The sequence below is a fragment of the Podarcis pityusensis genome, assembly GCF_964106645.2.
Source record: "Podarcis pityusensis genome assembly, chromosome: 12".
Taxonomy (NCBI): Eukaryota; Metazoa; Chordata; class Lepidosauria; order Squamata; family Lacertidae; genus Podarcis; species Podarcis pityusensis.
The window spans coordinates 33,351,242-33,366,338 of NC_138037.1; the positions used below are offsets into that span (position 1 = coordinate 33,351,242).

Genomic DNA, 15,097 nt, shown 5'->3' on the forward strand with positions numbered 1-15,097 from the left:
CATGACAATCACTGAAGTGTAGATGGAGGTAAATGCAACCTCCAGTACACTCAAGAGGTGTGAGAATTTCAAAACTTCAGGGCGTTTTCTTCACTTTTCCTTTTGAATATTTAGATTTGTTATTCTCCCTCCCTTTTTATATTAAAAAATACCCAATTATATATGGGTGGTTACATCAGAAGAAAGCAAATATATGTGTTTGACATCATAATGAAAGAAGGGAAGAAGCTTTGTGAGGAATCTGAAGCTGGGATAAAGACTAGTTCTTTGAGGGTGCTTTAAGACCTCCAACTATACTTATCATCATCATTTTAATAATTATTATTAACAACTAATGAACCATTAGTAACTTCAACAGATAATGCCTTTAGAGATGAACAGGGAGTATTTTTCCCTCCTGCACAAAATGTTCACAATGTGTGTGTGTGTGTGTGTGTGTGTGTGTGTGTAAGGCTTATTACGGAGGCATAAGGACCAACAAATTACTCCTTCTTGGTTCATCCCTGAAAGTCTTGCTTCATTCCCTGGATCTTCCTGTATACCACATCGCCTTTTCTGTGGAGATTTGTCTGGCACTCTCCTGACAGAAATAGAAAGCATTTTTATTTTTAAAAGGCATTTAATGTCCAGCTCTCCTACTGTTTTTAATTATTTTACTATCTGCTTTTTTAAGGTCGGCTGGTTTTTTAAAGTTTTTTTAACAGTATTGTATATTTATTTCCTGAATGCAGGAATGGTAATGCAACACTCCTCCAGATGTTGTTGGACTACAATTGCCTACCAACCAGCCTGGGGCTGATGGGAGTTGAAGTTCAATACAGTTGAGAGCAGGGATGAGGAACATGTCACCCTCCAGATGTTGTTGGACTCCAATTCCTATTAGCCCTAACCAGCATGGCCAGTGGTCAGAGATGATGGGAGTTGTAGTCTTAATGACATCTAGAAATCCTCAGGTTCACCATCCCTGATTGAGAGGTCCTCAGGTTCCACATCCCTACCTAATCATATAATTGCATTTAAGTCCTTTTTTGTAAGATGCTAAGGGTACTTATCGATAGAAGAGCAGTGTTCATAAGTGTGGGTATGCAACAACAATAATTAGAAATACCTCCATTAATGCCTTCAGATCTGTCTTCATAATAGATAGTACGATCCAAATACACATACACTTGGTGCTCCTGAGAAGAACAAACGTGTGTGTGTGTGTGTGTGTGTGTGTGTAAATCAACAAGAGAAGTGGGGGACACACACCAAATAAAGGTGAATAATTTCTCATAGGCTTTCTAACCAGCAGGGAACAGGTGGACAAAGCAATCTTCAAGGAGGTATCAAGGACATCTAAAGCTCATAAACACAGGACCCTGGGATATAACTACACAGATGTTTGTTGAGCTAAGAACATAGCTAAATATAGAATATACATAAAGTTACTGACCTGTATAGAGGACATTTAGCACACAAAAACTAGGGAAGTGACTGGTATGTGTTTTAGTAATCTTTACTCAAAATGTTTTGAGACTGGGCAGGATAAGAGATGATATACATTAGGGATGTGTTTTGGCCCCAAGGGGGTGAATTAGGGTGATTTGGGGCATTATTTCATGTTACTTAGTTAGATTGCACTGTTAACAAGGCATGTCAAGGAGAGTCACAGAGTGCCCAAACTTCTTAATAGCTCTGTTGACTCAGTTTTTCACATAAGTGAAGCACAAGATCACTGCCTTGCTGCTTTTTATTTTCTGAGAAATGAAAGCAAGCTGAGTGTGGAAAGTCTGCCCTTATGGGAGAACCACTGAGCCTGTGTTTCTAAAATGTGAGTCTTCCCAATCAGGCTCAAAATACTTGGCATTTGGGAAAGTAAAACACATGAATTGGAACTGCATGGCACAGTGCACACATTTTTTTGTTACTTTCTAATTGAGTGGCCCAGAACACATTATATAACAAGCAAAAGGGATGCACTTCCCCTGAGCATAAAAGATCATGAAATATTCAGTAATATTTATGAAGTTCTGGTTCAATTCTGTCAAGTCCCTGAATTTTGAATGGAGCAGTTAGCATTCTTGGTTATGTTTTAACCAGTTCACAATGGCACAGAGCAGCTTCCTTTCTTATATTAACAACCCTGTACTTAGGGATATTAACTCACCAAGAAACTTGCCTGGCTCTTTCAGCAATGGAATCCTTGCGGGATCCAGGAATTAGAAGGGACTCAGGCATACAGCCCAACCCTCCATCCCCAACAAACAGTGCTATGCATGCAAACTCTTTGCTCTAACCATGCCAGCCACCCCTTTCTCTCCCCCTCCCACAAATCCTCCTGCAAGCAGCCTGCATGGAGAAATGACCATATGCTTTACTTTCTTTGTAGGGCTGTCAGGTGTCTTGTCCAAGTCCAGTTGAAAGATAAAGAACCCTAAGCAAGCAGAAGCCTAGAATTTGTCCACCAACAGTTAAGCGGCTGGAGAGCAGACTGACCAGGGGCACACTGGTCACCGTCTTCTGCACTATGGTGAGATGCACTGTATTTCTATTTCGATCATGGTTAGGCAAACTAAGGCCCAGGGGCCGGATCCAGCCTAATCGCCTTCTAAATTCAGCCCTCTGTCCAGGAATCAGTGTGTTTTTACATGAGTAGAATGTGTCCTTTTATTTAAAATGCATCTCTGGGTTATTTGTGGGGCCTGCCTGGTGTTTTTACGAGTAGAATGCGTGCTTTTATTTGAAATGCATCTCTGGGTTATTTGTGGGGCATAGGAATTCGTTCATGTCCCTCCCCCCTTCAAAATATAGTCCGGCCCCCCACAAGGTCTGAGGCACAGTGGACCGGCCCCCTGCTGAAAAAGTTTGCTGACCCCTGATTTAGATGATAGCAATTGTTTCTAAGTGTCATTTCTCTAGAGAGATAAATGAGAGTATGCAAATTGGTAACATTTTTTTCTTTTTGCGATGTGCAAAGGGCCACTTTTCACGCAGGTTCTCAGCAGTTACTTCTCCTATTGCCCCAAATTGATAGTGTGTGCAAACTTCCTAGGCCAAATTGGCTTGCAGCAGCAGTGGACCCATCTCATCTGCAAGCCGCCTTTGTGAAGGCAACGTGGTGTTCCCCTTCCAGTGCACTGCAATTCTGGATCATCCCTCAACATTGGCCACACTGGCTGTGGATGATGGGAGCTAGAGTCCAATAACTTCTGGAAGGCACAAGATTGGATATCCCAATCTTGGGACTGAGTTGGTCACTCTGTGAACTTCATCTGTGAAATGACTCACAGATAGAACCTCTGGATGCTGCCTGTTAGCTTTTGGGGGAATGGATACAATGAATAAATCTAGCTTCCCTCCCCCACCTTTGCCCAGGCATTTCTGTTTCTCGTATACACACAGTCATCTCAGATGCCGGGTGAATTGTGTGCCAGGATCTTAGGCTAACCTCTTCAGATAGACACCCTAGACATCTGCAGAGATGGTTGAGTTGTCTGTAAGTGTATGGATTAGAGAAGAAATATAGTTGAAAGCTCATATGGCGACAAGGTTTGCGCTAAGGTGAAAAGGAGGAGGAATCTGCTCCACAAACTTATATAATGGAAAAATATTATCATAGCGCTGGAAACAAAAAGCTGCTTTTAGCACAGGTTTCTGAATTGGCTGAAGAAGAGAGATACAGTTCTTGAAAATCTTGAGAATCCAATTGCATTTCACATCCCATTTAGTCCAGAATAGGCAATGGGCTCACAGCTAACAGTGAAAATAGTCACCTAGAAAGAGCTTTATGTTTTCATATATTTTTACTATTGCTTTTGAGTGGAATGGAAGGAGTTTAAAGTTTTCAAGGTTCAAAAATCACCAGTCTGTATTCCCTCCCGCTTCATCTAACACAGAAATAGCTTTCTTTTTCTTTTTCTAGGTTTGGTTGTTGATGAAGTTGCATTACAGCCAAGTGATGCAATACACAGCTGTATAAAATGGCATCAAGATCTGTTCTTAACCTGCAGGGTGTAGCATAACATTTGAACCTTGCTTTAGCACTAGCAATGAGATAATTTTACTGCCTATAACACCAGCAATCAAATGGTAGTTTTTGATCCAGTTTAACAGAACCTACATGTTATCTGCAGCATTCAAGGCATCTCATGAAAATCTCACAGAAACGGGAGGCGTTCAGCCCATCTAACATATGCAGCATCTGTGTATCAGTGTTAATTTTATTGTAGAAGAAGATGCTACCTATTGATTAAAGCTGAATGGGAGCTCTGTGACCTGAAACATTCAATGAATTGGAAAAATGGCCTCAGGTGGAAGATATAATTTATTATGGGTGAGCCATAAAGGCCACCTCGCTTGTTACTCCCAGGGAGGAATGAAATAAAAAAGACTTAAGTAACTGCTCACCCAGCACAATAGATACTGGCAGCTCTGCAGTAATTTAGACTTCCTACTTTGCTATTCATCAGGATAATTGCTGGGAGCTGTCAAGGCTGGAACTGAGGACCCATGGGCTCTATATGCATGGCCATGTGCTGAGCCAACAGGGCTACAAGTTGGAGCATCTTGCTAGGCAGTGGAGATTGCAACACTTGGGGCTTCATAGCTTAGGGAAACAGCTGATGGAGGAGGCAACAGAAGTATGTAAGATTATGCATGGCAATGATGTCATAGAGCTGTTATGGAGGAGGTGGGAGGATCTCAAAGGAGTGGATTCAGAGATAAGGCCTTGGAGGTAGACGACCTGAGAGAGATGAGAGTTGTGGGATGAGAAATGTGGCACTGGTGCCTCAAGAAGGATTGGAGCTAGTAGAGGGGGCTGGTGAACAGGAGGGTCAGGAGCTGGATTCAGGGAAGGTTCAAGCGGGTTGTCAGAGAGCTGCTTTGCCCCTGTGATCTCAGACACTTCTAAAGGGCTGCTGGTGCTGCCACTAGACTGTCCTGTCACTCCTGCCAATAAGGCCCTCAGAAGACATCTCAGAGCAGATGCTAATAAATGATTGTGGGCAAGGATACAATACTGGGATATGAGGCAAGGCATGGAGAAATTTTAAGGTTAGGACAAGAAAATTGTTCTGGATATCAGAGGAGGCAAGGAGCCGGCACAGGGGATTCAGGGCGGGCTGATGAGTATATAATAAGGCCAGTTGCTTATTTCCTGATCCTTCTATGAAGGGAGCTGCAGTACCTCCTCAGGTCATCCACAAGTGGTGGCACTGCAGAGTAGCAGAGGTTTTCTGGGTTTTCTGTTCCTACAAGCTGTTCGATATATGCTGCTCACTTACCGTAAATATCAGAAAACACCAACCCCTTGACTTTGTCAAGCATGCGGCTTGATCCTATGCATGCTTATGCAATGGAACTTATTTTCAAGTAAGAATGTGAACAGGATTGCTGCCACAGACTATGTCATTGAATACAGTGCAGCCATCTGAATTCAGTGCATGTTATATGTGTAAATAACTTTCTCTATCTCTCAGTTTACAGGTTAACAGGAGTTTTTCTTGGCTGATCAATTTTTGACCATTAAAAGTTAATGCCACCAAGAGAACTCTGAAGGAGTAGCAGAAGCTTTGAAAGCAATTGTACAAGCTGAAAGAATGGCATTGCAAAAGCCTGAAATTCTGATGCAGCCCTTTAATTCTCATTTGATTTCACTGTCATGGGTGCCGAGCACCTCATACAACCCTGGCCACATATTTTGCAAACCTACAGATATGACGAGTCTTTTTCGGTGTGATGAGTAACCTGATTTTCCAGTATCTTTGTGCAAAAACAAAGCTATATACTTATATCGAGAGAACATATGCATGCTGTATTTTGCTGCAATGCTTTTGTGTGTATGTGTGTGTGTCAGGGAACTGCCATCGGAAGGAAGGGAAGTGAAAGGGCTCACACAGGTTGGGAGAGACTCAGCAGCTGAAGAGGGAACCAGTAGGGGGAGAGGAGCTGAGCTGAGGGAAAGGGAGCTGGAGGGATGGCTCAGAGACACTTCCAGCGAAAACAGTGGGGAGGTTTCAGGACCTCCTGTAGGGACACCCACTCCTCGCCGGAAACTGTCACGCAGAGAGTCCAGAAGACGTGTTTCCGTTAAGGAGCTTTTATGTTGGAAGCGATTCCGAAAGCAACCACTGTCGGAATCTGCCAGCGACTGACGGAGCCATGTTTAAGGGGCTCCGTTACAGACAGAGGTTTGCAAACTTGACCAAACTCTGAGGGACTAGGATTTTACACACAAGCAGCTCATCGTCCCATCACAGCATTCCGACAGTCTTCGTGAGCAGCTTGTGCAGGAGAAGGCATCATGAGCAACCCAGCCGGAACCGGAGAAGCAGGAGCTGGAGCGGGTCCCAGCCTGGAAGAAAGGTACCGGGTGTTGGAGGTCCAGCTAGCGCTGCAGACGGCGAGGCTTGAGGAGAGGAGGGCTCAGGATGCAGACAAAAAGGGGAAAGACACCCAGCTCGTCAGAAAGGTACCAGGATTGGTGCAGAAGTTTGGGGGGGAGCCCAAAGACTATCATGGCTTTCGGACAGAGATGCAATATGCCCTCAATCTGCAGTTTGATGAATTCCCTGACGAGGAATCACGAGTGGCTTTCGTGATTGGGCATCTTGAAAAGGGGGCGAGAGACTGGGTTAGACCCCTGATGGCAGCGAGTAGTGACGTCCTAAAGGACACGATGAAGTTCTTTCGTGCCATGGATCTGATGTTTTCCAGCGATATTGAACAGGGAGTGGTCCGCAGACAGTTAATGGCTTGCAAACAGGGGAGCCGATCTGTCCGTGAGTACTGGACTGAGTTCACCATGTTGATCCATAAATTGGGGTGGGATCTATCGGCGGAACCCATTCAAATGCTCTTTGAAGAAGGGCTTTCTTCGGCTGTGAAAGACGAACTTTCCCGGGCGCCCAGGGCGGAGTCTATGGACCAGCTGACCAAATCAGCGCTGACCATAGGAGCGCGCCAGGAGGCGAGAGCATTGGAGAGGCGGGAAGGGAAGGGGGAACGTTGGAAGGAGTTCCGCATTCCAGACATTCCAGAGCCAACTTTCCCGCCGGCAGAGCCGATGGAAATCGGAACAGCGCGCGCGCGCGCAGTTTCAAAGCCCAGTGAGGGGGGAAAGAAGGAGGGAAAAGGCGCCCGGAAATGCTATCTCTGCCAACAGCCAGGTCACTTTGCCAGAGTCTGCCCCCAGAGGAAGGAATGGCAAGGGATGGTAGGAGCTGTGGAGGGAAGAGAGGAAGAAATACCGAAGCAAGTAAAAGCCAACGCCTGGCTGCCACCGTCGGGGCACAGCAGCCAGGCCAAAGAGCAGTGAAAGTGCCCACGCCAGAACCTCCTAAACCCGCCCTAGTGATAGAAGTGGCGCTAGAGCTGCCAAGCGGACACCCTCTAAAGATAAAGGCGCTGTTGGACTCAGGCAGCTCCTGCAATTTCATGAGCAAAGAGTTTGCAGCTGAACACCAGATACAGACGATCCCTTTAAGCAACCCCCTGCAGGTGACCACGATCGATGGCAGGGAGCTGTTGGGAGGAGAAGTCAGCTTGCAGACCGTCCCAATGATAATGAAGGTGGCAAGGCACACCGAACTGATAGCGTTTAATGTGGCCACCTTGGGAGGAGCTCCCATTATATTGGGGATGAGCTGGCTAGCGTTACATGATCCGCTGGTGGGCTGGCATCAGAGAGTGGTTTCTTTTGGTTCAGCACATTGCTTAGAACACTGCAAAGAGGGAAAGGGTTTGGCAGGGGCCCAAGCCACCCTAGCAGGGACTGAAGTAACGGAGAACGTGAAGGTACCACGACAATACGCAGATCTCCGCGACGTCTTCAGCGAAAGGGAAGCTGACCAACTACCCCCGCATAGACCCTTTGACTGTCAAATCAATTTACTCCCTGGGGCACAGCTCCCTGTAGGCAAGCTGTACGCCATGTCAGACAGAGAGATGCAGGAGCTAAGAGAGTTCATTGACAAGAACCTGAAGAGAGGGTTCATCAGAGAGTCCAGGGCGGTGGGGGGCAGCCCAGTGTTTTTTGTGGATAAAAAAAACACGAACAAGCCGAGGCTTGTGTGTGACTTCAGGGCCTTAAATGCAGTGTCAGAACCAGTGGCTTTCCCTATGCCCAGGATTGACGACATTTTGACAAGGGTCAGGAAGGGAAAGATTTTTACTAAACTGGACCTAAGGGGGGCGTACAACCTGATACGAATAAGGAAGGGGGATGAATGGAAAACCACCATGTTCACCCCTTTGGGGGCATTTGAATATTTAGTTATGCCCTTCGGCCTACAAGGAGGCTCCGCGTGCTTTCAATCGTTTATGAACCACGTCCTGGGGCCTTTGCTTTACAAGAATTGTGTGGCCTTCTTAGACGACGTGTTGGTGTATTCTGAGAATGAGGAGCAGCATGTGAGAGACGTCAGAGAAGTGTTGAGCAGGCTGCAAGCCAACCAGCTGTGGGTGAAACTGGAGAAGTGTCAGTTTCATACCAAGGAGGTGGAATTCCTGGGGTATCGCCTGTCAGACAAGGGATTGGCCATGGATCCCGGCAAGGTCCAGGCGGTGCTGGAATGGAAAACACCCAAAACAAGGAAGGATGTGCAGAGGTTCCTAGGATTTGGGAACTTCTATCGTAAGTTCATCCGAAACTTTGCCCACCTGACGGCGCCCATTACGGACTGTCTCAGCAGTAAGAAGAAGTTCGTTTGGACTGAGGAGGCGGAGCGAGCATTTGAGGAACTAAAAAGGGCCTTCGCCTTGGAACAACAACTCCTGCATGTGGATTTACAAAAACCGATGAGAGTGGAAACTGACGCATCAGACAGAGCTATTGGGGCGGTGCTTCTGCAGCCAGGGAAGGAGGAGTCAGAGTGGAGACCGTGTGCCTTTTTTTCGCGAAAGCTGAACAAATCCGAGAGGAACTACACGGTGTATGACCGAGAACTACTAGCCATTCATGAGGCGTTCCGGAGATGGAGGCACCTGCTAATTGGCGCACAACATAAGGTGCAAGTGTGCACTGACCACAAGAACCTAGAGTATTGGAGGACGGCACGAGTGCTCAACCAACGGCAAGTGAGATGGGCCCAGGAGTTCTCCAAATTTAACTTTGAGATTTGTTACGTGCCAGGCCCAGAGAACATTAGGGCGGACGCTCTCTCACGCAAACCTGAATATTTGGAGGGGGAGGGAGCACCCGAAGAGAGACATGTCATTCCAGAGGACCGCTGGGTGTGTGGGGCGGCATTGGTGGGACAAAGAGAACTGGTAGAGGAAACAGAGAATGATGAATACGCCCAGAATAAGCTCAGAGGTCTTAGGGGTGAGGGAGAGGAACCAGGGGGTTTCGAGGAAAGAAATGGAGCTTTGTATTACAAAGGGGCACTGTATATCCCTGAAGGAGACTTAAGGGGGAGGGTACTCAAGCAGTTGCACGACAGCCCCACGGCGGGGCATTTTGGACAACACAAAACCATGTGGTTGGTCACCAGGGAATTTTGGTGGCCTAAGGTGAGGGAAGATGTACGGGAGTATGTAAGAGGGTGTGAGCAATGCCAGCGAGCCAAAGGGGAGAGGCGGGCACCGGCGGGGCTATTAGAACCCTTACCAACCCCAGAACGACCTTGGGAGGCAGTGTCGATAGATTTTATGACTGATCTGCCGAAGTCCAAGGGGAAAACAGCCATCATGGTGGTGGTAGACCTACTAACAAAGATGTGCCACTTTGTAGCCTGCTCGCATGCAGTCACGGCGGAAGAGACAGCGAAGTTATTTGTAGAACACATTTTTAGGTTGCACGGAGTGCCATTGAGGGTGGTCTCAGACCGAGGAAAACAATTTACTTCCAGGTTCTGGAGGAAGCTCATGAGCTTACTGCAGGTGGAGGTCAACTTTTCGACTGCCCGGCACCCTGAAACCAACGGGCAGGCGGAAAGAGCAAACGGGGTCCTCCAGCAATACCTGAGGTGTTATGTCAATGACAGAGAGAATGACTGGGTAGAAAAGTTGGCGCTGGCGGAATTTGCCTACAACAATGCCGAGAATGTGTCCACAGGGATGAGCCCCTTCTTGGCTAATTATGGGTGTCATCCCAGGGCTTTCCCAGGGGGAGAAGGGGAGAGATGGGGTGTCCCGGCAGCCGAGCATTTTGTAGAAGAAATGGAAGCAATCCATCGTCAGCTCCAACTCAACTTAGAAAGGGCGAAGGAAGAATACAAGAGGCAGGCAGACAAGAACCGAAGGGAAGGTGAAACCATAAGGGTGGGAGATAGGGTGTGGCTGTCAACCCAAGGGTTGCCGTTCAAAGGAGGTTGTAAGAAATTAAGACCCAGGAGATTGGGTCCCTTTGAGGTCATTCAACAGGTCAACCCAGTGGCTTTCAGGCTCCGGTTACCCAACCACATGAAACTGCACCCAGTATTTCACAGGTCGTTACTGTCACCGTATGAGGGGGGACGAGAAGCGATGGCCACTCGGGGACCGGTCATAGAAGAAAGGGAATGCAGCAGCCATGTGGCAGAAATCCTCGACGCCAGATGGAAGGGGGATCAGGTGGAGTATTTGGTAGCGTGGGAAGGAGAACCGGAGTCAGAAAACACTTGGGTAATGGCAGAAGATATCAATGACGAGGTATTGATAGAAACGTTCCATCAAAGGTTCCCAAGGAAACCTCAGCCTGTGGAGAGGTTCCGGAGGGAATACTTTGGGACCACCGATGAGGAGGAGGAGTTGGAAGGATTCTCGGAATCGGAAGGGGAAGGGGAGATGGACTCTGAGGAGGAGGAGTACTTCGAGACCAGGAACCGCAACAGGTGGAGAGAAGTGTTCGGGACATCGGAAGATGAAGGAAGTTCATTCCGGGGTTTTGCCTCCTCACCGCCCATAGAGGAGGGGGCGAGAGGGGATGAAGGGGGCCCTGGAGGGGAGGTGGATGTCAGGGAACTGCCATCGGAAGGAAGGGAAGTGAAAGGGCTCACACAGGTTGGGAGAGACTCAGCAGCTGAAGAGGGAACCAGTAGGGGGAGAGGAGCTGAGCTGAGGGAAAGGGAGCTGGAGGGATGGCTCCGAGACACTTCCAGCGAAAACAGTGGGGAGGTTTCAGGACCTCCTGTAGGGACACCCACTCCTCGCCGGAAACTGTCACGCAGAGAGTCCAGAAGACGTGTTTCCGTTAAGGAGCTTTTATGTTGGAAGCGATTCCGAAAGCAACCACTGTCGGAATCTGCCAGCGACTGACGGAGCCATGTTTAAGGGGCTCCGTTACAGACAGAGGTTTGCAAACTTGACCAAACTCTGAGGGACTAGGATTTTACACACAAGCAGCTCATCGTCCCATCACAGTGTGTGTAAAACAGGAAATAATAAATACCTGTGAGGTTGCCACTACAAAACAAATATGACAGTTCCTTTCTTTGCTCATATTCAATTCAATTTCTGCAATGAAAGTTTATTTAGGGAAAATAGGTACATGTTACTAGTCTTGCTTAAAATCAGTAAATTAGCTTGCTATGCATCCATCCTCCTCCCCCAAGGGTAGCCATTTATCTTACCTGACAGCAGGGGCAGATTTTGGTAACATGGCACTCTGAGCAAGGACTGAATTTGGTGCCTCTCTTTCCCACCCCTGCCTTCCGTTCTGCACATGCTCTCAAGTGCACCACATCATAATTGTGACAACTCTGACCAGAGGCCTAACTTTGAGTAGGTAGGCATATAAATATAGGTATTATTATTATTTTGCGTTCCTCTCAGCTTGACGCCTGGGAGTGGGGGCAGGAAACAGCCTGCACCACCTAAAATTTGGTGCTGCTCACAGTACTGCCAAGAGGACAAATCCTCTTTTTGAAGGTGTGCTCTAATTGGAGGGCTGGCTAGTCCAAGCCTGGTTTAAAGATAAGGAACCATCAAAAGGGAGAGCAGGAGCCTCAAAATTGACTGAGCAGGCACACAATTCACCTGATGTCTTCCCCCACTGTGGTGAGATGTATTGCATTTCTACTTCAATTACAGTAGTTATTTCTAAATGTACACCTGTGCACAAAAATTATGACATGTCAATTTTATGCAAATTAAAATTCTCTTTTGCCCTTTTTTCATCGTGCAGCTTCTCTTTTTTGGCCATGCATAACTGGCCACCCTACCTGCCTGCCTGCCCCCATCTCTTCATTCTCCATCCAGGAAAGAAAGAGGCATTATTATTGTTTAATAATAATATATTCCGGGATGGCAGACACTTGAGGAAGGCACAGAGCCAGACTGGTGAGCCAGGCCTTGGGAGAGAACTGGATATTGGGAGTAAATTTAATTCTTACAACTGAGAAAACAAAAATGGGCTTACATGGTCAGCTGCTACACAGCGCTCCAGTCTCACTAGATTCAATGGGTTTTACCCCAAAGCGTACACAGGATTACACCTTACTGTCCATTGCTATTCGTATATATTTTGATACATGTGTCCAATGGGACTTACTCCCTAGTGTGTTTTGGGTTGCAACCTTAAACACAAACCTTGATACTGATAAAGAAACAGGATATTTTAATATCTTACTCAGTTTTTTTAAAAAAATGTTACAAAAGTGACAGGAAGAAAAACAAATGATTGTATTTTGTTGCTTCATGTTTTCCAGTAGGACTACTCCAGTCCAGGTCAGAAAAAAACTTGGAAGTCTTCAGAGGGCAAGTTCAACCGACATGTCACATTCATGCTGCTTAACCTTTTACGAAGCTTTCCTATTTCAGTGTGTCCTTCATAAAAGGTCATAGGAGCTAATTGTTTACAATCTTTTCTCTTCGCTGTAATATTTACATTTCCATAATGAAATGCCAGCACTGTTGTTGATGCCTTTCAGAAGGCTTATTTCTACCACAGACTGTTAGTTTATAAAACGAAACAATATTTATTCCATTATTTGCACCAAAAGCAGGAATTGGTGTTTTAAAATGAGTTGGGGTTGCATTCAAACACCACTACCTTGCCTTGGCTCGCTGCTCATTTTACATCAGGTAGAGCACATGCATTGCATTCAGATGACCTCAAGTTCACTCCTCGGCATCTCTAATTAATGGACAACTAGCAGATGATCTGCTGGAGGTTAAGTCAGCTGTTGCTATTCAGGATAGATGGATCAATAGTCTGGTTTAGTAAAAGGCAACTTCCTATCTCACAGGTACGTAGGATGCTGTCTTATACGGAATCACACCACTGGTCCATCTAGCAGATGGACAGGGTATTAATACCAACAACAACTAGTTTTGTCTCCATTGACTTGCAGCGGCTCTCCAGGGATTCAGATGAGACTTTCCCAGACCTGCCTTTAGATCATGGGTAGGCAAACTAAGGCCCAGGGGCCGGATCCAGCCCAATCACCTTCTAAATCAGGCTTGCAGACAGTTCGGGAATCAGTGTGTTTTTACATGAGTAGAATGTGCCCTTTTATTTAAAATGCATCTCTGGGTTATTTGTGGGGCATAGGAATTTGTTCTTTCCCCCCCAAAATATAGTCTGGCCCCCCACAAGGTCTGAGGGACAGTGGACCGGCCCCCTGCTGGAAAAGTTTGCTGACCCCTGCTTTAGATCTAGGTGAATTAACTTTTGACCATCTACATGCAAAGAAGATACTCTATCACTGAACTGCAACCCTATGAATGTATGGGCATAATCCACATCTGCCCATGCAATGTCACCTGCCTATAATTAATTTTACAGATGCTTGCGCAAGAACAGATTTGGGTGCATTGGACTAAAGTTCCTGAAAAGGGCAACAGAAGCAAAAACAAGACAGTGGCCTTGGACATTAAGGTCAGCTATCAGGAAATGTCTAACACAGGCATCCCTGGCCTGTGTGTAAAATCCACCATTTGGAATGGCATGGGTAAACTACTGCAGGATTGGCTGTGGAGGATCCTGCCTGCTTCAACCATGGCACAGATAGAACCCTTCCAGCTCTGCCCCTGTATAATTTGAAGAAATTCCCCACTTTCTGGGGCGTGGGTGGCACTGTGGGTTCAATCACAGAGCCTAGGGCTTGCCGATCAGAAGGTCGGCAGTCAAATCCCTGTCATGGGGTGAGCTACCATTGCTCGGTCCCTGCTCCTGCCCACCGAGCAGTTCGAAAGTATGTCAAAGTGCAAGTAGATAAATAGGTACTGCTCCGGTGGGAAGGTAAACAGCGTTTCTGTGCACTGTTCTGGTTTGCCAGAAGCGGCTTAGTCATGATGGCCACATAACCCGGACAAACTGTCTGCGGACAAACGCCGGCTCCCTCGGCCAGTAAAGCGAGATGAGCACCGCAACCCCAGAGTCGTCCACAACTGGACCTAACGGTCAGGGGTCCCTTTACCTTTACCCCACTTTCCAAACACACCCCTATATCTTAGCGGGACTTATTTATATAGATAAGAACGGTCCTTATGAAGAACTTGTTGCTCAGCAAAGCAAAGCGAAAAAACCTAACAGCCTGCCTGTGTTCTGTAGTCTGTGTCTTGAAAGCAACTGTATTTTGTCAAATAAAGGTATTTGAATGTCATCTTTCGTTCAAATTTCTGAAGACAGTATTTACATACTATCATTTTTTCTTGGAGAAATTAAAGCATAAAACCAACTGTTTTCTAGGTTGAGAACGCCCAGAAAAGAATTCTCTGGGCAACCCAAGAACAAAGAAATGTGATTGCTCTGAAAGAGCTTTAGAGAGAGATGGAGTGGACTATTGTCTGCTTGAAGATATTTAATATTCTACTTCTGGCTGAAATGATGGCATATAAGAAAAGAATACATCAAAGTAATATAAAGCAAAAATGCATGTTGATCCTGTGGATGTTTAAGTAGAAGTAAATTCCACAGAGCTCAGTAGGCCTTACTCTTCAGTAGCGTATGTAGGATTTGCAGCTTTAGTTGAAGAGTAAAGTGAAGGTCACACACTTAAAGCTGGTGTTTCATATTTTCTGGCATGTAATAGGAAAGGAACAGTGGGAGCTAGATCCAAGGGTGTAACTTACGGTTATGTATTTTGCTACAGACTTGAAGTTTTTCATTGTTGTAACATTGTCATGCAAGCAAAGGGAGTTTTATTTTAGTGTGATACATGTTACTGTGCATAAGTGCATTTCAGAGGAT

The 15,097-nt window shown here is 46.3% G+C and overlaps 1 protein-coding gene across 1 annotated transcript in view; it reads left to right on the forward strand.

Annotated features, from left to right (window-relative positions):
• The window catches only part of HDAC9 (histone deacetylase 9), a 497,559-nt gene that overhangs the window by 37,245 nt on the left and 445,217 nt on the right, over positions 1–15,097 (forward strand). The window contains exon 3 of the mRNA XM_080974605.1: positions 2,372–2,512. The gene's annotated coding sequence lies outside the window, so the exon portion shown is untranslated. The remainder of the gene's footprint in view (positions 1–2,371; positions 2,513–15,097) is intronic.